The sequence below is a fragment of the Aulonocara sp. 'chitande type north' Nkhata Bay genome, linkage group LG22 (assembly GCF_057382095.1).
Source record: "Aulonocara sp. 'chitande type north' Nkhata Bay isolate Kocher_YH1m ecotype deep benthic linkage group LG22, A_spYH_male_GT1.1, whole genome shotgun sequence".
In the NCBI taxonomy this organism is placed as follows: domain Eukaryota; kingdom Metazoa; phylum Chordata; class Actinopteri; order Cichliformes; family Cichlidae; genus Aulonocara; species Aulonocara sp. 'chitande type north' Nkhata Bay.
In genome coordinates, this window is record NC_141364.1 from 33726180 (window position 1) to 33748392 (window position 22213).

The 22213-nt window shown below is 42.0% G+C and overlaps 1 pseudogene; it reads right to left on the reverse strand.

The window, feature by feature from the left end:
• The window catches only part of LOC147304530 (dynein axonemal heavy chain 6-like), a 42560-nt pseudogene that overhangs the window by 16013 nt on the left and 4334 nt on the right, over positions 1-22213 (reverse strand).

The window sequence follows — 22213 nt, forward strand, 5'->3', positions numbered from 1 at the left end:
AAAAAAGAAAATAATTACTTTAAATGGGTACTTACACATTTTCATTAAACATTCCTGTACAAGTAGCTTTGTAAATTTGAGAGTAAAGCCCAGCTCTTTTTTCCCTCACCTGTTTAAAGTACTTGAGTGAGAACTGGTACATACGATCGATCTCCGACAGACCGGCAATGACAAAGTACAAAACAGATCCTCGAGTGGCCACAGGCCTGTAGCGCTCCCTCGCAGAGTTTATCATCAGCTCAGTTGCTTCTGCCTCTTCCAGACGGTGCTTTATGGCCTCTGAAGTCACCTGGAGACAAGAGGATGCAAAAAAATCATGGAAATAAACAGGATGAACATCAGAAAAACAGGAAAGGATCATTGCAGGTAATATTAAATTCAACAACCACAACTCCATATCCATATAGCCTAATCCCTACCTTTGACTCCTGGAGAGTCTGAACTAGCTCCTCGTTGTCAAGTATATTCCCCTTCGAGGTAAAGAGAAGCTTAAGAATGCGGTCTTCAATATCTTTCAGCTGGCTGTGGTCAGCGTTGATGCGCACAATCAGCTCGTTCCTCTGTTCCTCAAGATGCGGACTCTCAGGACGCACCACATCACTTAAAACAGATTGAAAAAAGATTGAATCAAGAGATTCCAGAGGTCATTATCAGAAAGGGGGAAAAGGATACATACAATTAGGATACATAAAATTATGTGCCGTATTTCTATCCATTTTTTAAAAATGTAGATGGCTTTGTAAATGCTTGTTACTAGAGATGGCACGATACCAATTTTTTATGTCCGATACAGATTCCGATATCATAAATTTGGATATCTGCCGATACCGATATGAATCCGATAGTGTTTTTTAATCAATAAAACAGTTTTTTAATATCTTGCTGCATTTTGTATAAGTTCATACTCAAGTTTTAAAAAACAACAACACTAAAGCTATTCTGTTATACCTGTATGCAAAAAACACACTGCACCCAAAATATTTTATAGTTCAGCAACACTGATCAATCTAATAAACTTAAACCTGCAACATCCTCCCTACTCTGGTATTTTAAAGAGTACTTAGCAGAAATATTAAACAACCTAACTAACAGGGCTGCCAACTCCTAACAAAAATCTGCCAGAACCACCCCCCACCCTCGATGCTTAATCGACGTAATCAACTTTAATTTAATGCACCTGTAAAACAAATGCATAAGTTCATAACTTCCCTTCAACTCATTCATGTCACCTAAAAGGTAAACCTGTTTCTCCATCACCTGTTCAGCTCTGATGATTCAGTAAGGACATCTCCTGGTTTCATCTACAAGTTTCCCTCTCACCACATATCCAAACCGACATCATGACCAGCAGCTTTACAGCTGTGGCTCCAGCAAACATCAGCTGATACTAGAAAGTAATATTAAATAAATTCTAACAACAGCTGATCAAGCTTAAACGTGCTGCTGTTGTTTATCCGCTGGTCTCCTCTCTCTAGCGCAAAGTGGGCGATAAACAAACAAGAAAGGCAGGATTTGTGACAGAAAAGCCGACCAGCTGATCATTGATCAGTTTCATGTTTGAAGTAGCAACAGGAGAGGGAATGAGAGAAGAAGAATCAGCTTTGCAGCAAGGACAGAATAACTCCAGCTTTGTGTCTTTTTTCCATTCTAGCTTAAGTACAGGACAAATCGCTTCCTTTTCACCTCCGTATGTAACTCCGATGGCCAGACCAGCTGTGGCTCCATGTATCAGTTGTTAAGCTTAACGTGGAAATACTCTGCAAACATTCAGGGATGAACTTACACACTTGCTTTACTTCTCTGGGATAGTTTTTGCCGAGATAACATGCCGCGGTTTGGAAGCATGTAGTGAGGCTCCACATGCTCCACCAGACCGCTGACAGGTCTCGCAGACAACAGCCGCTCTGTCACGTGACACATACTACTTCGATGCGCCGAGCTGGGTTACGCCAAGTAGCGCGTTTTGTGAGGTGATTTTGTGATACTTCGGATCGGATTCCATTTTTTATTTCTCTCCGATATCCGATCCAGTAATTTAGGTCAGTATCGGAGCGATACCGATACATCATATCGAATAGGTTCATCTCTACTTGTTACATAGTTGAAATGCAATAGCTTTTTTCATGTGTGTGCATGTATTTACCTGAGAAGTTGGTCTTCTAAGCCAGATTTAGTGACAGTGAAGTTGATAATTGTAACTTTGATGCAAACCTTAAAAGGTGGAAACAGAAACTCATTAAATCACAATGAAACCTTGACAAAGAAGTCCTGCCATTAATTAATTCTTCGATCTTAAATATGATCAACCTATCTCTAATAATCGGCTATGTACCACAGGCCTTCAAGCTGGCTGTAGTTAAACCTTTACTCAAAAAGCCATCTCTAGACCCAGCAGTCTTAGCTAATTATAGGCCAATCTCCAACCTTCCTTTCATATCAAACATCCTTGAAAGAGTAGTTGTCAAACAGCTAACAGATCATCTGCAGAGGTTTATTTGAAGAGTTTCAGTCAGGTTTCAGAGCTCATCACAGCACAGAAACAGCTTTAGTGAAGGTTACAAATGATCTTCTTATGGCCTCTGACAGTGGACTCATCTCTGTGCTTGTCCTGCTAGACCTCAGTGCAGCGTTCGATACTGTCGACCATAATATCCTATTAGAGCGATTAGAACATGCTGTAGGTATTACAGGTACTGCACTGCAGTGGTTTGTATCATATCTATCTAATAGACTCCAGTTTGTGCATGTAAATGGAGAGTCCTCTTCACACACTGAGGTTAATTATGGAGTTCCACAGGGTTCAGTGCTAGGACCAATTCTATTTACATTATACATGCTTCCCTTAGGCAGCATCATTAGAAGACATAGCATACATTTACACTGCTATGCTGATGACACCCAGCTCTATCTGTCCATGAAGCCAGATAACACACACCAATGAGTTAAACTGCAGGAAGGTCTTAAAGACATAAAGACCTGGATGGCCGCTAACTTTCTGCTTCTTAATTCAGATCAAACTGAGGTTATTGTACTTGGCCCTGAAAAGCTTAGAAATATGGTATCTAACCAGATTCTTCCTCTGGATGGCATTACCTTGGCCTCCAGTAACACTGTGAGGAACCTTGGAGTCATTTTTGACCAGGACATGTCCTTCAACGCACATATTAAACAAATATGTAAGACTGCTTTCTTCCATTTGTGCAACATCTCTAAAATTAGAAATATCCTGTCTCAGAGTGACGCTGAAAAACTAGTTCATGCATTTATTACTTCCAGGCTGGACGACTGTAATTCATTATTATCAGGATGTCCAAAAAACTCACTGAAAAGCCTTCAGCTGATCCAAAATGCTGCAGCAAGAGTCCTGACAGGGACTAGAAAGAGAGAGCATATTTCTCCTGTTTTGGCTTCCTGTTAAATCCAGGATTCAAAATCCTGCTCCTCACATACAAGGTCTTAAATAATCAGGCCCCATCTTATCTTAATGACCTTGTAGTACCATATCACCCTATTAGAGCACTTCGCTCTGCAGGCCTACTTGTTGTTCCTAGAGTATTTAAAAGTAGAATGGGAGGCAGAGCCTTCAGTTTTCAGGCCCCTCTTCTGTGGAACCAGCTTCCAGTTTGGATTCAGGAGACAGACACTATCTCTACTTTCAAGATTAGCCTTCAAACTTTCCTTTTTGCTAAAGCATATAGTTAGGGCTGGACCAGGTGACCCTGAATCCTCCCTTAGTTATGCTGCAATAGATGTAGGCTGCCGGGGGATTCCCATGATGCATTGAGTTTTTCCTTTCCAGTCACCTTTCTCACTCACTATGTATTAATAGACCTCTCTGCATTGAATCATATCTGTTATTAACCTCTGTCTCTCTTCCACAGCATGTCTTTATCCTGTCTTCCTTCTCTCACCCCAACCAATCACAGCAGATGGCCCCGCCCCTCCCTGAGCCTGGTTCTGCTGGAGGTTTCTTCCTGTTAAAAGGGAGTTTTTCCTTCCCACTGTTGCCAAAGTGCTTGTTCATAGGGGGTCATATGATTGTTGGGTTTTTCTCTGTATCTATGAAGCGCCTTGAGGCGACTTTAGTTGTGATTTGGCGCTATATAAATAAAATTGAATTGAACTACTTTGCTGGTCTGAAAGATCGTCTTTGTGGTTTTAATTCAGGATTCTTTGGAGGCCATGTCTCTCTTTTATAATGTCTGTGATGTATGTATGCACTGTTGGCTTGAACTAATGAGAGAGTACATGACTGCATTTAGTGTGAGCCCATTCTGCTAGACTGGTGTTCAGCTATAGGGTTTTGCTAGTTGACATATGACTGCATCTCTTTACAGTATCTGCTTTTGTACACATACAGTATAAGTAGGTTTGAGTAGGTGTGCTGCTGTCCTTACCTCTGGCAGGTAATGTGGGTTGGCCATCTTTGTGGTCATATAGAACCTAAAATTTTTGTCATAGTCAATATCTGAGTCTCCCAGTCGGATCATTGTTCGCCCGCCAGCCACAAACGTCTGCTTCAACAAGACGGGCTCCAGTGCTGGATTCAAGGTCTCCTTTAACTATACACCCACAAAATACCCAAACAGAGCCCTTCACAGTACACATGCTTTTCTTTTCTTTTTTTTTGTGTCCCGTTTGGATCTTTAGCATCAGAATTGTTGTCTTAAGGCCAAGAAAGATGCCAAGCGGATTTATTTTACCAAGTGGATCATCATGGCCTTGCCATATTGGTCCATTTGATTGACCTTTATTATAATTATGAATTTATTTTATTTTTGTTTTTTAAGACGGGACAGACATGACTGGGGGATAGGACAGGGAGAGAGAATGAAAGAAAGAGAGGGAGAGAAAGAAAACCAGAGGGGAGAAGAGACGGTGAGAAGGGGGAGAAGAAAGAAAGAAACAAACAAAACACCTGGGTCACCTGTATGGAGGAAAAAAAAAAAAAACAGAAGAGAAAGTAAACAAAAAAGGAGCAACATAATAAAAACAGCACCATCACAATAAACTAGCTAGCAGTAGATAACAGTAGATACTAAATATTAAACTATATTGTGCAGCACGCAAGATAGACAGCGCACAATGTGCTTTGAGGCAGCAGCCAAGAAAGCTGTAGTCTGCGTCTGTGAACACCCGTGTGTACACCTGTGTGCATACCTGTGTGGATCAGCACGCTTGCATTCCAATACATACATGAGCGCCCAGCCCCAGATGACAAGGACCACCAACACACCAACGTCTGAGGGCATCAGCCACCGGCAGGGAGTGTGGTGAGGGGAGATAGGCCTCCGTACTTTAGAGGGCCTGAGATGTACCCAGAGAGTCTAAGACCCAACCTGACATATAGACACAGACGAACAGGCGCACGCGGACACAAACATGCATTCCCACTAGTGCTGGGCGATATATCGATTTTTTTTTTAAAATATCGATATATTTTTATACAAGACATAAGCTGTGACAATATCGTTTACATCGATATAGTCTATGTTGCGTTATAATTACACTTGTGGAGCCGCTATTTTGCCTCTCTCTCATCTGGGTTTGTTTGCCCCGCCTCTCACCCTCACTGAACACAAACCCCCTCCCCCATCGCTACACCTCCAGTTGGCAACAAGATGGACACAGGAGCTAGCGAAGAGGAGCTCGTCGGAAAAAAGAAAACCAATGGCTCAATTATTTGGAGATGGTTCGGGTTCAAAGTGTCAGATGAGCAGCAGAATAACGTATTCTGTAGAGAATGTCGAAAAAGCGTCGCAACGAAAGGTTCGAGCACCACTAATCTTTACCACCATTTACAACTGCGCCATAAAGTGCAGTATGAAGAGTGTGTGAAATTGCGTGCTGTAGCCCAGACCGCAAAGTCTTCCGAGGTTCCTGCCGTGAAACAGACCACCTTACAACACTCATATACTCGTGCTGTGCCATATGATACAAAAAGTGAGAAGTGGGGGGAAATTACTAAAGCAGTGGCCTATCATATTGCTAAAGACATGGTCCCCATCTCAACTGTGGAACATGAGGGCTTTATACAGCTGCTAAAAACTCTTGACCAAAGATACCAGTTACCTAGCCGGAAATACTTCACCAGAGAAGCACTGCCAAAAATGTATACTGATGTTAGACAGAGTCTCGCTGCCCAGCTCACCAAAGTGTCTCACTTCGCACTGACAACCGACATGTGGTCCAGCAGGACGTGCGAGCCATATATGAGTGTGACTATACATTTCATGGAAGACTGGGAACTGAAAACTGCCTGTCTCCAGACCAGCTACTTTCCTCAAGACCACACCGGAGAGCATATAGCTGAAGCCCTGCAGGATGTGCTCAAAACCTGGAAGCTCAACCCGACGGGACTGGTTGCTATAACAACTGACAACGGGGCTAATATTGTCAAGGCGGTTCAACTGAACAAGTGGTCGAGGATCCAGTGTTTTGGTCACATGCTTCATCTGGCCATTGGTGAGTGCAATACTGAATTTTTTGATTTGGAAAAAAAAAACGCTAATAAATGAAAAGTGTATAGAGTCTCTTGTAGAGCTAAACATGCCTATGGACCACAAGACAAATATTTTTATAAGTCATAGCCAGCATATACATCTATCACTTAGAAATCGAAAGTTAGTTGAACAAATAAATAAACTATCCCTATTAAATCCAATAAACGTATTGGGGTGCATTTGTCTTTGTATTAGATTGAGTTGTGACACTAAATGAGGACCACAGCTGAGACAAGACAGGGATACATTTTTAAATACATAGTGAGATTAAAAGGTGTAAAAAAAACAAACAAAAAAACATGTTCTAATCATTTGGTGATCTGGTGATTTTACCAAGATATGCTAACTACAACCATTTCTAGGTTATACATTACACGACACATTTTTCAAATATTGTTGAGTCTTATGCATCACATCTTATATAACTGAGATGGATGTTAGTTTCCCTTTTGAGCGATTTGCCTCTTAACATAACAATTAAAGTGATTTTAAAAGTTTGCATTTTGTGTGTCACAGGACATGCTATGGATGATGCCCGCATTACCCGGTTATTTCTCTGTGTAAGAAAGTCGTCAGCAGCTTCTCCTACAGCTGGAGGAAGAGAAGAGAGCTGGCTGAAGTGCAAATACAGCTGGGTCTTCCAAGTCACCAGCTACTCACAGAGGCAACAGCTCGCTGGGGATCAAGGCTTCTCGTGATAGAGAGAGTTCTGGAGCAGGAAAGAGCACTTTCTAAAGTTCTCTGTCGACATGAAAACCAGACCTCTAGTCCCTACTTGGCGGGACATAGAGGTCCTGGAAGCAGTTCAGAAAGCTCTCAAACCCTGTCAGGACTTCACTGATGCACTTTCAGGAGAGAAGTATGTGACCCTGTCCTGTGCTACACCTGTTTAACACTAGTCTCCTGGCACCTGGAGAGGTGACCTGTTGGACATGGCTTCTTTTGTGGATCCACGGTTCAGGGCGAAATACATCCCTAGTGAGAAAATTAATGCACTAAAACATAAACTCGTCTTGGAGGCAGAGTCTCTGCTCAGCTATCAGGGCACGTGTTTGTCTGAGCTGACTGATCCAGCCGTGCCTGAGTCTGCAGACCAAGAAGAAGCAGCAGTGGGTGACACAGCTAAAAAGAGATCACTGGCAAGCTTCTCCCAGCACAGCACAGCCACCAACACTGGTTTCACAAGGAGGGAGGCAATCGAAAATGAATTTTCTAGCTACCTGTTGTCAGTTTGTGTAGAGTGATGCTGACCCTCTCAAATGGTGGAAGGAACATGAAGTTGCCTTTCCAGCACTGAGCCTCCTGGCCGAGAAATACCTTTGTGTGCCAGCTACCAGCTCCCCTTCTGAAAGGACTTTTAGTTGCAGTGGAAACATGGTAACCTGCCACAGGGCATCCTTGAAGCCTGATACTGTTGACAGATTAGTTTTCCTGGCACAAAATCTGGAAGCTGTACAGTAGCTGGCCTTGCCAATTGTTTGTGTTCTTTCTATATTGTTATTGTCATTGGAGATTTGCACAAAGACCCACTGAGCAAAGGATGTAATTTTGTTCATTTCATTCAATCTGTTTACATGTTTGGTTTTTTGCACAAAGTACCAGATGATTGTTCAGGAATACACACAAGGAAGCACTTTAGAAAACTTTAATTCAGTGTAAGCACTTTTTAAAGAGCAAGATGCCTTTGTTATTTTAGATCTGCATCTTTTTAGTTTACATTTTACATTTAGTTTACAATTTTTAGCTTTTTGTTATGTATGAAAAGAAAAAAAATGGAGCATTATTATTTAATAAATGCTGACAATTTATTTTTGACAATTTTTTCATGTACATCTACAGTTGTATCTTAATAAAAGTTACATGTGTGACATCTGGGACAAGTACCTTTGACCAAGAACTCTCTTTTTGTTCTTACTTTATGGGATTAAAGAAATATCGAGATATGAATTTTGGTCCATATCGCCCAGCTCTAATTCCCACCCCCATATACACAACCAAATACTCGGCACTCACCCGACGTGTAGACAGACACAAATAGACACTGCACAGACAGTCGCACTCCCCAAACATACTCTATATCCCAGGTCCAGGTACCCCCGCCCTCAGAGGGGCAAGCCGCACCTAGACCCAGGAGATGTAACCCTTCTCTCTGGGGTGGAGGCAAGCAGACCACCTCCTTATCTGCAGTAGCGGGGAGGCCCCGCATCCCAGACCCCAGTCTGACGGCCAGCACCTCCTCCCAGCCCCCCAGCCCGGACGGCTAACAGAACCGGGGTGAGTGAAGACCTCAAACCTCCCTACGCCCGCTCATATGTAGTGTTGCTGTGTGCTGTTCTAAAGTGCATTTAAAACTCAGGAGAGCATGGTTCCTGCTTCCTCTCAGAGAGCAGCACGGCTCCTCCCGAAAACCCTTAGTGTCTAAATGCATTTAAAATTGAGGGTAGGGCACCAGCGCCAGAGGTGGGTTGGAGTACACCGACCATCCTCTGGATGCTGTAAAACGTGCCCACCCCCAAGGCCCTATATGTCTGTGTTATGTGAGAGTGAGTAATGTGGATGTCTAGGTTGCAGAATAGAATTGAGGCACAGGCGGCCAGAAGGGGACAGAGGGGGAGTGCCTCCCCTGCACCCTGGTGACATACCTGCACCCCAAGCCCTGCGTGTGTGGGTGGGTGTGGTGGAGCGGGAAGAGGGAGGCAGCTGAGGATGGGGATTAACTCTTTTATAACGTGTCCAGGGGCAACGCAAAATTAAAAACACTATTTAATAACAATCTGTCCAATAAAGGTCTTCAACTTATTTAATGTCGCCCAGTGTTAGCCCACCTTAAAAAATACACAATTACAATACAACATTTGACCACAAATTGTTTTTTTTATGATCAAGTCTGTTTTACTGTCACATGAGTGGTGCAATCCTACCTCCTCTAGCAGTACAGGGACACCCATGCTTATGGCATTCTCCAGGGTACGAAGGAAGCCAGAGTCCGTTAGCTTGATCACCTTTAGACCATGTTTAGCCTCCTTGGAGCGGATCCATTGGTTAGCCTGTGAATGAAAGAAATAATCCTTAATCCCTAATGTGATGAAGATGACTTCTTTAAAAAATTTGTAAGAACGAATTTAAACTTATTTATCCTTGCTATGCAGCTGTATACCACTATTTTCAAAATCAAAATTAGTTTTAAAAACAAGGTTCTCGTGTAATACACGTGTGAAATGAATATTAATCACCTGGGATTATACAGATAATTGAGAAGTTAAAGTGTTAAAAAAATAACTCATTTCATTCATAAAGTAATCAGTGCTGGAATTATCGGCACTACATGGATGCTGCTGGAAACTTGTTTCTAGTTCACCTGATCCTGTGGGTCGATCATAAGAGGCCACCGGTGGCCCTCAGTCACCAGGATGCCATTCTCTGTAGAAACAGTGTCACGAGGCAAACCTTCTGCCTTCCACTGGCGGATGACATATTGATCACCAAGAATGTTAATCAGGCTAAAAGTGGAACTGATTGGGATGTTCAGGTTCTGGCACTGCGTTATCCACTGGTCAATTAGCTGGTGAGAGGGAAACAGAGCGCACACAAGCACAACAACTCAGGTTGTATTTGATTTCATCCCTTATTATTACATGTTATTTCCTGTCTTATAATAAAAACAAACAAGGTGTAAGGCCATTACGATAGTGGGGATTGCGTGTGACTGAGCACAATAGCAGTAATAAGAAAACTGGGCTCAGCTTTTGTTTGTTTGTCCTATTTTCTACTGATTTTCAAAAATTAGACTAAACTCATACTAAAGGCACAAGCTGCTAATTCTTTGTTAGAGCAGCCTGTAAAACCTTAAAAAGCACAGAATAAACCTGTACCTACCAGCTGTCTATAGTGGGAAGTAAATGCGCCATAATATGCCACACAAGCAGCTGCAATGAAGATATTTCCCACAACATTGATGATCTCTTGCTCAAACAGGGCTACACTTTCTTCCCAGCATACTTGTTTGTCACCAAGAGCGGACGCTAGCTTCCCTGCCCTGATCAGACGGGCCTGTGTCAGAGCCATCGTATTAACTTTGATGAAAAAGAAAGAGAAAGAATTTTAGCAAGCCAAAGACAGCAAGGTACATCAAACATTTAATAAAAGACAGATGGTAGAACTTATTTCACAGAGTATATTTTATGTTGCACTTTTTGGCACAACTCTCACCCAAATCTTCTTTCTCATTCGTGCTGCTATCAAACTGCTCCTGCAGGACCTTGATCTGGTTCTCCACCTCCTGAAGCTTCTTCTGCTTCTCTTTTAGGGTTGCCATGGTCACATCCAGCTCTTCCTGCACAAATGAGTAAGCACAGATGAAGAGGGAAATGGTAGGGTAATATCATACAGGAATCATTAAAGCAATACCTCACCCCTCCGGCGCGGTAGTACTGGAGAATAAATTCAATGTCCTGGATCCTGTGGACTTTCCTCCTCTGGCCGCTAGCCCTCGCCATCCCGCTGTGGTCTGCGCCATCTCCACCACTACGCCCCCGGAGCCGCGGCGGGCAACCCGACGCTGTGGTGCAAACTCACCGCGGAGAGCTGTGCTTTACCCCGGCTCCTCGGCGCGGGCGTCTCAGATGACCAGCAGCCCCCGGTGGCACCTCCTCTCTTCACGCTGGTCCTCGGGGATTCCATCGTCAGGAACGTGCGGATGAGGGGGGCGCTCACGCTGTCGTTCCCGGGAGCCACCGTTGTTGACATAGTGGACAGAATTCCCAACATTCTGGCATCCCACCCACAGGTTAACCGGCTCATCATCCACATCGGCACCAATGACATCCCCAAACAGCAATCTGAGCTGCTGAAGTTGGACTTCCTCGAACTCTTCAGCCTCCTTGGTCAGTTGCAGGTGAGTGCTTTTATCTCTGGGCCCACCCCCACCTGTGGCAGAGGGATAGGCCGTTTCAGCCGGCTGCTCAGCCTTAACACCTGGCTTTCCTCTGCCTGTATCTCCCACGGCGTGGGTTTTATTAACAACTTTGATGCCTTCTGGGAGAGGAGGCATCTTTTTGGGGCAGACGGGCTCCACTTCAACGCCTGGGGACGCCGTTTGCTGTCCGCCAATTTGGCATTTGGCGTACAGCACTCCCGCACATCGCCCTGTCACTACCCCAAACTGACATTACCTGCTGATCCGTCTGCCACTGACTGATGTTCCCCTGGTCCCAGCTCCTATATTTGTTCCACTTTTAACAGTAATACACAAAACTCTGGACTCGGACCTTTCTCTCCCACAGTCAACACAATACCCGTCATAATCACAAACAGAGAGCAACAGAATTATCATAAATCCAGTAACTCCAAAAACATTAATAACCTAAATATCAACATCCATTCAACTCTATTGTCAAAAATCCACCAGTCTCAATCAGTATGGCACTTTTAAATGTACGCTCTCTGTGGAACAAGTCTTTTATTATTAATGATTTAATTTTAGATAATAAACTTGACTGTTTATTTTTAACTGAAACATGGCTGGGTTCAGATGCACCAGTTGTTCTCACTGAGGCCTCCCCACCAAATTTTAATTTCTCTTTTTCTATTAGAAGTGGTGAGAGAGGTGGTGGGACTGCATCTTTAGCCAACAACACACTCACCTCCAAACAAATTTTATTTGATCATTTTACCACTTTTGAATTCCACGCTATTGTTTTCAGCAGCCCTCCAGTTTTATCTGTCACAGTTTACAGACCACCTAAAGACAGCGCTGCTTTTATCAAGGAATTCTCAGAATTTTTAACAAACATACACTCAAAATATAATATGATAATTTTAACCGGTGACTTTAACCTGCACATAGATAATCCTTCTGACCCTGCAGCAAAAGAATTCTTAAACATTCTTCACTGTTTGGATTTTACCCAGCACGTCACGCAGCCGACTCACAACAGAGGACACACTCTGGACCTGGTCATCACCCATGGGCTGTCCACCAGCGTGTCCTCTGTTGTTGACTTGGCTGTCTCTGACCACTACTGTGTGTTTTTTAACATCACCGGTTTTATTCAGCGGGAGACCTCGGTGCGAACTGTGAGGAGGCGCTATCTAACCTCTGAAGTGGCTGCAAATCTTACCAGGGTTTTAGACGAATGCCCCCCTGTGATTTTACCTGCACCCTGCGATTTGATTTTTAATCATTTTATCAGCAAACTGAAGAAAAGCCTTGACTCCGTTGCTCCACTCACCACCAAAAAGATTAACGTAAAACATGCATCACCCTGGAGAAACGAAGAAGTCAAAAAACTCAAAAGGAATTGCAGGGCAGCAGAAAGGAGATGAAGGGAAAATAAAAATACTATCAACCATCAAATATTTTCCGAGCAACTTAAAATGTACAATAATACATTAAGGAATTCAAGAAATTCATACTTCGCCAAAATAATCAGTAATAACAAAAATAATCCCAAGGTCCTCTTTTCCACCATAGATCATTTATTTAACCCTGATTTTAAAAGCTCCCAAAGAACCCCCACAGACTCGCTCTGTGGGCAGTTTGCAGACCACTTCAGGGGAAAGATCAGCGCCATCAGATCTGATATTTTATCTAATCGTGATATGATTTTAAATACATCTGAGGGCTCGATTGTACCTGAGGAGACACTGGACAGCTTTGTCCTGGTTAATGCTGAGAACCTTCAGAAAGTTCTCTCCACAGTGAGACCCACCACATGTCTTTTAGATCCAATCCCTTCTTCACTCTTTAAAACACTTTATGGATTTTTTGAGGCTGAGCTTTTATACGTGATGAATTGCGCTCTTCAGTTGGGTGTCTTCCCTGCTGCCTTTAAAACGGCGGTGGTGAGACCCCTTCTGAAGAAGAGCAGTTTGGATTGTAATGATTTTAATAACTACAGACCTGTATCCAACTCACCATTTTTAAGTAAAATCTTAGAAAAACTTGTTTTTACTCAGATTACTGATTTTCTCAATGATAGACAGATCCTGGAGATACTCCAGTCTGGATTTAGGGTGAACCACAGCACAGAGACGGCTCTCCTAAAGGTTTTAAATGATCTTAGATGTAACTGGGACGCCCAAAAGCTCTCAGTCCTGGTGCTACTGGATCTAAGCGCAGCCTTTGATACAGTAGACCACGCTATTCTTTTAAACAGACTGAAACACATGGTGGGCCTCTCTGGTGCTGTACACAACTGGTTCACTTCCTATCTCTCTGACAGATCTTTTATGGTGAGTATGGACACATGCTCCTCTAAGATCCATAAAATGACATGTGGTGTGCCTCAAGGGTCGGTTCTAGGCCCTGTACTTTTTAATTTGTATATGCTCCCTCTCGGCGGTGTCATCAGGAGGCATGGAGTGAACGTCCACAGTTACGCTGATGACACGCAGCTGTACATCTCCGTGTCTCCTGATGACACCAGACCAATGGATGCCCTCTTTAACTGTATCTTGGATATAAGATCTTGGATGGCAGAAAACTTTTTACAGCTTAACCAGGACAAAACTGAAGTTTTAATCGTCGGTCCTGAGGCTCAGAGAGAGAAACTCTTGTCTAAATTAGAGGCATTTTCACTATGTCCTTCGCTACAAGTGAAAAACCTGGGTGTTATTTTTGACTCTGAGCTTGGTTTTATCCCACATATTAAACATGTAACTAAAATTGGATTTTATCATCTAAAAAATATAGCCAGACTCCGCCCTATTCTCTCTCGGGCCAACACGGAGATGCTGATGCATGCTTTTATTACCAGTCGCATTGATTACTGCCCTGCTCTCTGGTCTTCCTAAGAAGAATATTTCACCTTTACAACTCTTGCAAAACTCGGCAGCTCGTGTGCTGACGAAGACCAGAGGGCGGGCCCACATTACACCGGTTTTAGAATCGCTGCACTGGCTCCCCGTGTGTTTCAGGATCGATTTTAAAGTTCTTTTACTGGTTTTTAAATGTCTTAATGGTCTTGGGCCTTCTTATCTCTCAGATCTGCTTTTACCATACGAACCCTCGCGGACCCTGAGGTCCTCTGGTACTGGCCTTTTGATTGTCCCTAAAGTCAGGACACATACTCACGGAGAGGCAGCTTTTCAGTGGTATGGTCCTCGTCTGTGGAACAGCCTGCCGGAGGAGCTCAGGGCCGCAGAGAACGTACATGTTTTTAAGAACAGGCTCAAGACCACCTTTTTAATTTAGCTTTTACTTAGCGTTTATTTATTTTATGCTTATTTATTCTATCCTGTTATTCTATTATTAATTTAGACTTTACCTAATATTTTTTGATTTTATTCTTATTCATTTTTTAATCTTCTTACTCTATTTATATTTATATTTATATTGTATCCTGTTCTTATTTATTTTATCATTTTACCCTGTATATATCCTATTGTGTCATATCTCCAGTGTTTCCTCGGAGGGCGCTCTCTGCACCGGGGCTGTGATCGACCGTGGCTGCTGGGTCTCTGGGGGTCCTCTCAGCCTGGCTGGGGGGCTCCTTGGCCTCCCTCCTGCTGTGTGCCCAGCCCGGAGGCTGCGGTCTGTGACCAGCTCCCGGTGCAGACGGCTCCCTGTTATAGTGTTTCCTCACTTGGCTCATGTGAACCCAGCCCAATTTTTACTCTTTAAGTGTGCGTGTATGCGTGTGTGTGTGTGAGTGTGGGGAGTGAGTTGGAGGGTGGGGTGGGCTGCTTTTAACCATGTAAAGCACTTTGTGCTACATTTTTTTTGTATGAAAAGTGCTTTATAAATAAAGATTGATTGATTGATGTGTTGGTCTGGTTTTTATTTCTCATCATTAAGTTTAGTGCACATATGCCAAACCTACATCAGACTTAGTGCTGTAACGTACTCTGGCCAAAATCTTGACTGCTCCTTAAAGCAATAAGCTGCATAGCTCTAGCTACAGTACTACAACATTGGCAAAGCCCATAGAAATCCAGCGATGCGTTTGTCTTGAAAATAGTCTCCTGCCTTAAATTTTCTAAAATTCCCCAATAATCTGAAACAGCGAGTGGAATAAAACACTAATGAGAGAGCTGAAGACCACCACCAACACTTGGCTTTGCAGTGACCCATCTTAGACTGGGTAGCTTACAAACTTCCATTATATAAACTGTGATTCATGATCCACTAGTGAACAGCGTCAAACTGATCATCTCCTTCTTTAGACCTCACCATGTCTTTAGCAGACATTAAGCTGCTTTGTGTTTATATATAGCAGGTAACACAGACGACACTAACTCTTTCTTATGTTTATGAAGAAGAAATAATGTTTAGATCAACATTTTACTTAAATGTCAGCAGTCGTAGTCCCACAAATGCAGATATTTTTGTCCTGGTTTAGTGTAACACTATTATCCATCCATCCATCCATTTTCATCCGCTTTGTCCGGGGCTGGGTCGCGGGGGCAGCAGCCTAAGCTGCGCTATTAACAAACCAAAAAAAACCAAAAATATTACAAACTATTTCATATCTACATTATAATTTCCCCCTTAACCTGTATGATGTGGCTAAAATTAACACAACTCTGAATGATAGATAATGTTAAAACCCTAAATCAGGGCTCCCACAGGACTGTTTTTTTTTTTTTTTTTACAGGTTGAATCCTTATAATTACTTTGAAACACTTAATAACTTACATTTGAATAAGCCTGTAAGAACATATTTTTCCTTAGTGAGGTAAACCTAGAACGTTAATTTATTTCAGCTTCAGCTAACAATGACGGCACATCAACAATGCACTCTGTAACTGACCTGTGCCTTGGCCAGTTTTTCTCTCTTGGGCCAACCTCTTTGAAGACTCGAGTAAAGATCCATAGCTCTGACTAGGGATGGGTATCGTTTAGGTTTTATCCGATACCGGTGCCAAATCGGTACTTTTGAAACGGTGCCAGTGCTTAAAGAATGGAGAACACAAACTTTGTCCAAAAACCTCTCATGTTCAGCTGGTTTTGTAAAAAGATAACAATGTTAGCCTTTTCTGCAGCTATGGGGCATATATGGTATCACTGTTGGCTGGAAGCAGTGCTTAAACAATGGAAAAAAACACAAACTTTGTCCAAAAACCTCTCATGTTTAACTGTTTTCCACTTTTTCTTTGGTCATTTTAGCCTTTTTGGCCAGGGTGAAGGGAGTATCTGCCATCAAACAAGAAGACAGCCGCATGTAGCTATGATGATGTTTGCTAGTTCACCTTACATGCATTAATGTAATAACGTGGTTAGCCTACTCAACGTAAATTACACACGAACAACATTAAGCTACTCACACAGAGAAGAACGGCTGCTGCTGCATCATCATCCTCATCATTTCTGCTACACTGGCAGGGCTAGGGGCCAGGACTCTCCTCTTCGGGTTTTTGGGGGATGTTGCTAACTCGATAACAGGCACCACACCCGCAGTAGATGTGCACGGTGTGAGGTCTCGCAGCAAGCTATCAAATACGGCGCATTTCTCGGCTTTAAAAAAACGCTATGCGTCGCCAGGTGTTTCATCGGATTCGAGGTGTTACCTCCTTTGACAGTATCACAGTATCAGCTTAAAGCACTTGTTGCTGCTGAGTTTGCATCTTTTGCTGTGAAGTACAGCCAGACTTTTGACCACTTCACCTTGGGCATTTTTAATCTGTAGCTCTGCTCTAGAAGAACGTACGTACCTGGCCCCGCCTACTATCCTCGGAAACGTAAAATGATTGGCTAGAATCCAAAGTGTGTGACATCTCAGGAAAAAAAAAGCACCGAAATATGCGCTGCTTTTCGGTCTGGTTACTACCGTTTATGTCAGAACCGGTGCCATCATGGCACCGGACACCGGTACCCATCCCTAGCTCTGACCCACATGCACATGGACTTGCACGCCCTTGATGCCTTTTCCACCTAATAAGAGCGACACAATAAGAAACTAGGCCAAGCAAAAACATACTGAAACATTTCAGAATTTCTGATAGGTTATACTATCTGAAAAACCACGTTTAGTCATAATGATACAGTAAGAAGATGTTATTTTCACTGGCTCTGTTTGTACTTTGACATTTTTTAATCTGCCAAAATATCCAAACTGACCTTTTCAGGCATGAAATTAGGGTCATTGATGTATTTTTGTAGTTTCAGCAGGATCCTAGGTTTGATATTGTCCTTGTCATATTCTGTCAGACGCCTGAGAAAGTTGGGATCGCCCAGTAATTGCTTGGCACTTAGCCAGTCTGGTCTGTTAGGAGAGAAGAAAGTTAGTGAGACACTGTTAACAAATAAGGACTAAAGAAATGTCACGGTTGCTCGATACATTAGACCGTGACATTAGTCGAGCTTTTCAAAGTAATGAAAATTCTTTGGGCAGAACAGCAAGTTTCAAAATCCCAAAGAGGATATTGTGAAGATTTAATTCAGATCAACAATGCAGTAGATTAGTGAATGGTGAAATCTGCAAGTCATCTCTGTTTAATGTTAAACGCAAAATACATAAGATTGAAAAAATAGTCCCGTTGAAGTGAAGGAGTGATAAAGTTATTACATTATTGTGATTATAAAGAGTTGCACTTTTAGAAACCATCACCAGTGCAGGGTGGATACCTAATAAAAGTGTAACATGTTAAGAAGCTATTTATTTATCTATTATTTTTTTAAGAAAATAGTGCACACTCACTTGCAATCAAGCAAGATGCAGACAGACTCCATGACAGTCATCACAGGGCTGGGGGTTTAGTGAACATCTTGATCTCAGAGATGTCAGCCCTGTTAAGAGATCTGAGGGCCTGGTTGGCACTCTCTAAAGCTGGCAGAGCCTGATCTAAGTCCCTCTGTGCATCATCTGCAATGGCCTGGGTTTCTTCAGCCTTAACTCGGGCCAGTGCCTCATCTTCTTCTACTACTTTATGTACCTGTGACAAGGAGAATTATTTTAGTTATGCTCATGAAGTAATGACAAAGAGTTACCATGATTTATAATTGAAATATAGGCAACATCAGACACGTTTTTGAAAGTTTTGTGATAAAACACAGACAGACCTCATCAGCCTTGTCTTGACCTACAGCCAATTTCTCCATGAGGGCATCGACATCAGTAGATTTTTGTTTGAGGACTGGCTCCAGAGCAGAAAGGTCCACCTTCATTTTGTCTACAAGCTCATTGGTCTCCAGCAGCTTAGTGACACCATTCTTTACACGATCCCTGGCCTATACAGTAACACACACATACATAATTATCATGTTTGATATTATTGACATAACTCATGATGCATTACAGTCACAGTAAAAATAAAACTGACTATGAGTACTCACCACCAGCTAATGTCTCTAGCTGCTATTTTTCCTACACAATATCAGGTAACGATTCATCATCAACAACATATGTGAAAAATCGCCCATAATTGTGTTGACATACCAGAACTAACTGCTGTCTCTTGTTGCCAAGCATGCTGAGGTAGAGGTTGATAAGCTCTAGATAGGAGGTAGGTGTGGTGTAGTACCGGCGTCTCAGCTCTAAGTAGAAGCGCTCAGCCATTTCAGTGACACTAACGTGTATCTCGACACACATCGCAGAGATGTTCTGCTTCAGCTTCTCATTGCCAAAGTCCACATTCTGGAAAAAGGCCTCAGAGACAGAGCGCAGCGCCTCCCGGGGCCACTGAGCACCAGAACGTACAGCGAAAGAGAGGAAAGTGACATAAAGTTAGCAGCGAGGACAACGATTTGTAGCTTTGACCTTTAGCTCCTGTCAACTGAACAGTTATTCAGCAGATGGACATAAAACATTTATTTAAAAACAGAAATTGTAAAAAGATTTTTTTAAAGTAATAAGTTCAAACGAAGCTTAAAAAATATAAACTACAACTTCCATGACGATGATGAAACTATTTTTTTTCTATAAAAAGGGACATGAATAGGATTACCTTAAAGCTATAGATTATGAAAAAGAATTCAATCTAAAGGGACGGTGGTGTAAATTTAAAAAAAGGGTTATTTTAGAAATATTTTACATGAACAAGAGTGATTCCATCGACAAGGGTAGTGACGTATATACTGAGTGATTCATATATATCAGTATACCTGCATAAACCAGTCAATAGTGCAGCAGTGAACCAGTGAAGGAAACATGCGACATCGGGACCTGAAAGCATCGCCCACAGGGCTCATACACAGCACAATGTGTCGTTTTTCTTGAACACGGGAGATGAAAAACTGGAACACCTGAACGCACCATGACAGACATGTAAAAAAGACACACACACATAGAAGATCACAACAGGCAAACAGCATCAGCTCTCATGTGTTCTTTCCTTTTGCCTGGGACACTGATTTTAACTGTCTGCTTTCATACAGTCTGTGGAAATTTTAGCCCATAGTGGGAATCTCAGATGCTTTGCTAGGTGTTTATTATCTTCTTTAAACAACTCAAAGGTCAGGCTTCATCATCCTTCTCTCATATTAGAAATTAATGTTTAATTTCATTTTTTTTTATCTTGTTGAAGATCTATGTACTGTCGCTGAAAACACTAAGTGATTATATCTGGTAGTTAAAGAATGATTTCCTACATTTAAGAAAAGCCACAACACTTTTCAGGATATGAACATTCATGACTCCACGTTCGTCCCACATTCTAATTTGTTAAACACTTTGGGTCGTATCCAAAACAAAGTTCTGTGTCGAGATTGTATTTTTCATTTTTGCTAACTGTAACTTTATCCTAACTTTCACAGAAAATTTTAATTCATTTATTTTCTGACAAACAATGCAGATATGCTGTATTTAAAAGTTACTGCTTAAATGACACATGTTTTATAAACCTTATGTATTTACATAAGTACCGTACATACCTCATCCCTGCTCTCTTCACTGATTCCAGCCTCTCTGGCTTTAGGGCGGGTAGCAGCAAGCACTTGTTCTAGCTCGTCTTTTTCAAAGAGGTTAGGCACCTCACCAGAGTTTAAGCATGTTGTTTAAATCCTCCAAAAAATCTTCTACTACAATCTACAACAGATTTAATAGTTAAACACAGTAAGTACACAGAAACTTAAATACTGTAAGTATTTTTGTGGCTCAATCTTTTTGCAATACCTGAGTATCTGTAAAGAGGAGCACCATATCTTTGCCCTCCACACCAGCCATCTTGTAGAGCCTCCTCAAGTCTTCATGGAAGCTGTCATAGTTATACCCTCCGCTCAACTCAATCTCAAAGCAGCGGCACCCACACATGTGGGCTGCCAAGCGAGTGAGTGACTGCTTGCCTGTACCTCCCACCCCGACTAACAAGGCATTGCCTCGCTCCTGGCGAATTATACGAGCAATCCTAAAAAAATAATAAGATTATTTCGTTCCATATGGCACATGCATCGTGTCATTTAGAAAATGTACTGCTAGCTATAATCAGATCAAATCACTTGATATGACACTACCTTTAAAAAAAAAAAAATCGGAAGATGTGCAGTTAAATTTTATTACTGACGTTAAAATAAGAAAGAGTGCCTGCATTTTACTTATGTGGAAGGTATGTCTGCTAATTAGACATGCAAGTAATTATTATTATGGATAAATGATCCTTACAGTCCATATCACAGGCATTGCATGTTCTATTTTAAAACCAATAAAACACAATCACTCGTATTGCTACTGCCCTTTGGGTGACTCAGTTTGTCCCAACTACAGCTAAAATAAATCAACTACCTGTTAAGAAACTACACAAAAACAAGTTAAATTCACTCACCTGGAGACATGTTCAATGGCATCCTGGAAGAAAACCAGCTTGATCTCCTTGGAGAAGGTCATGTTGTAATCATCAAGATAGTCCTGAAGTACAGTCTGGATCTTATTCATGTCTGTCAGGTCTTCATACAGGCGATCTTTTTCTGCATGCATCTATGTGGATGATGGTGGACACAGAACAAAACTGCAAATCAGTAAATAATGTGCAGTATTTTTGTGTCGACCTGTAAATAAGTTGCTTGGAGGAAAACCTGACCTTGATGAAGTCCCCAAATATTATGGGATGAGACACAAAATGTGAAGACTAAGTGGATGTCAAAATATCGCCCTGGCAAAAAAGAGAGGTCTATCTTAAACCCATAAAGCCAAAATATAGATTTTGAGCTGATAACAATTAACTGAGCATTCAGAAAATAAAGTCTGAGGCTGGACTGTGAGAGTTCTTACTGGCCATCTCACAGATGATGGTGTTGAAGTAGGTCTTATCTTGGGTGTTGATGAGTCGGTCATGAAATACGCGCTGGCATTCATGGCAGAAAAGGCGGAAGATCTGGGTCTTGTCTCTTACTTGACTTGGCTCACACTGCAGTATGCCTGGTAAGCAACAGAGAGAATCTATATACTCACAACAAGCTTGAAAATCAACATTTGGTAAGACTATCTTTATTCTTCAACACAGTCTGAACATTTAGGTAAGCTTCTTGCAGTTTTTGAAAGTAGTCTTCAGGATTAGTTCTTCAGGTTTGTATTCAAAGCTCTTATTTATAGCTTGACTTCCTCTTGTTCCATTCCCTGTATAGATGATCCCACACTACTTCAATAATGTCAAGGTACAAACTCTGAGGAATCCAGTTCTTGTGTAATTTAGCAAACCTTAACCATTTCTCCCTCTCTTAAAACGGGATTCTTTTTGAGACCCACCCTTCCAACGAGACCACTTCTGATAAAAACTGAAATGCATCTCTCAGGTCCTGTCGGGACTTTCCTGCATATTTTTTCTATTTCTTAGGGACA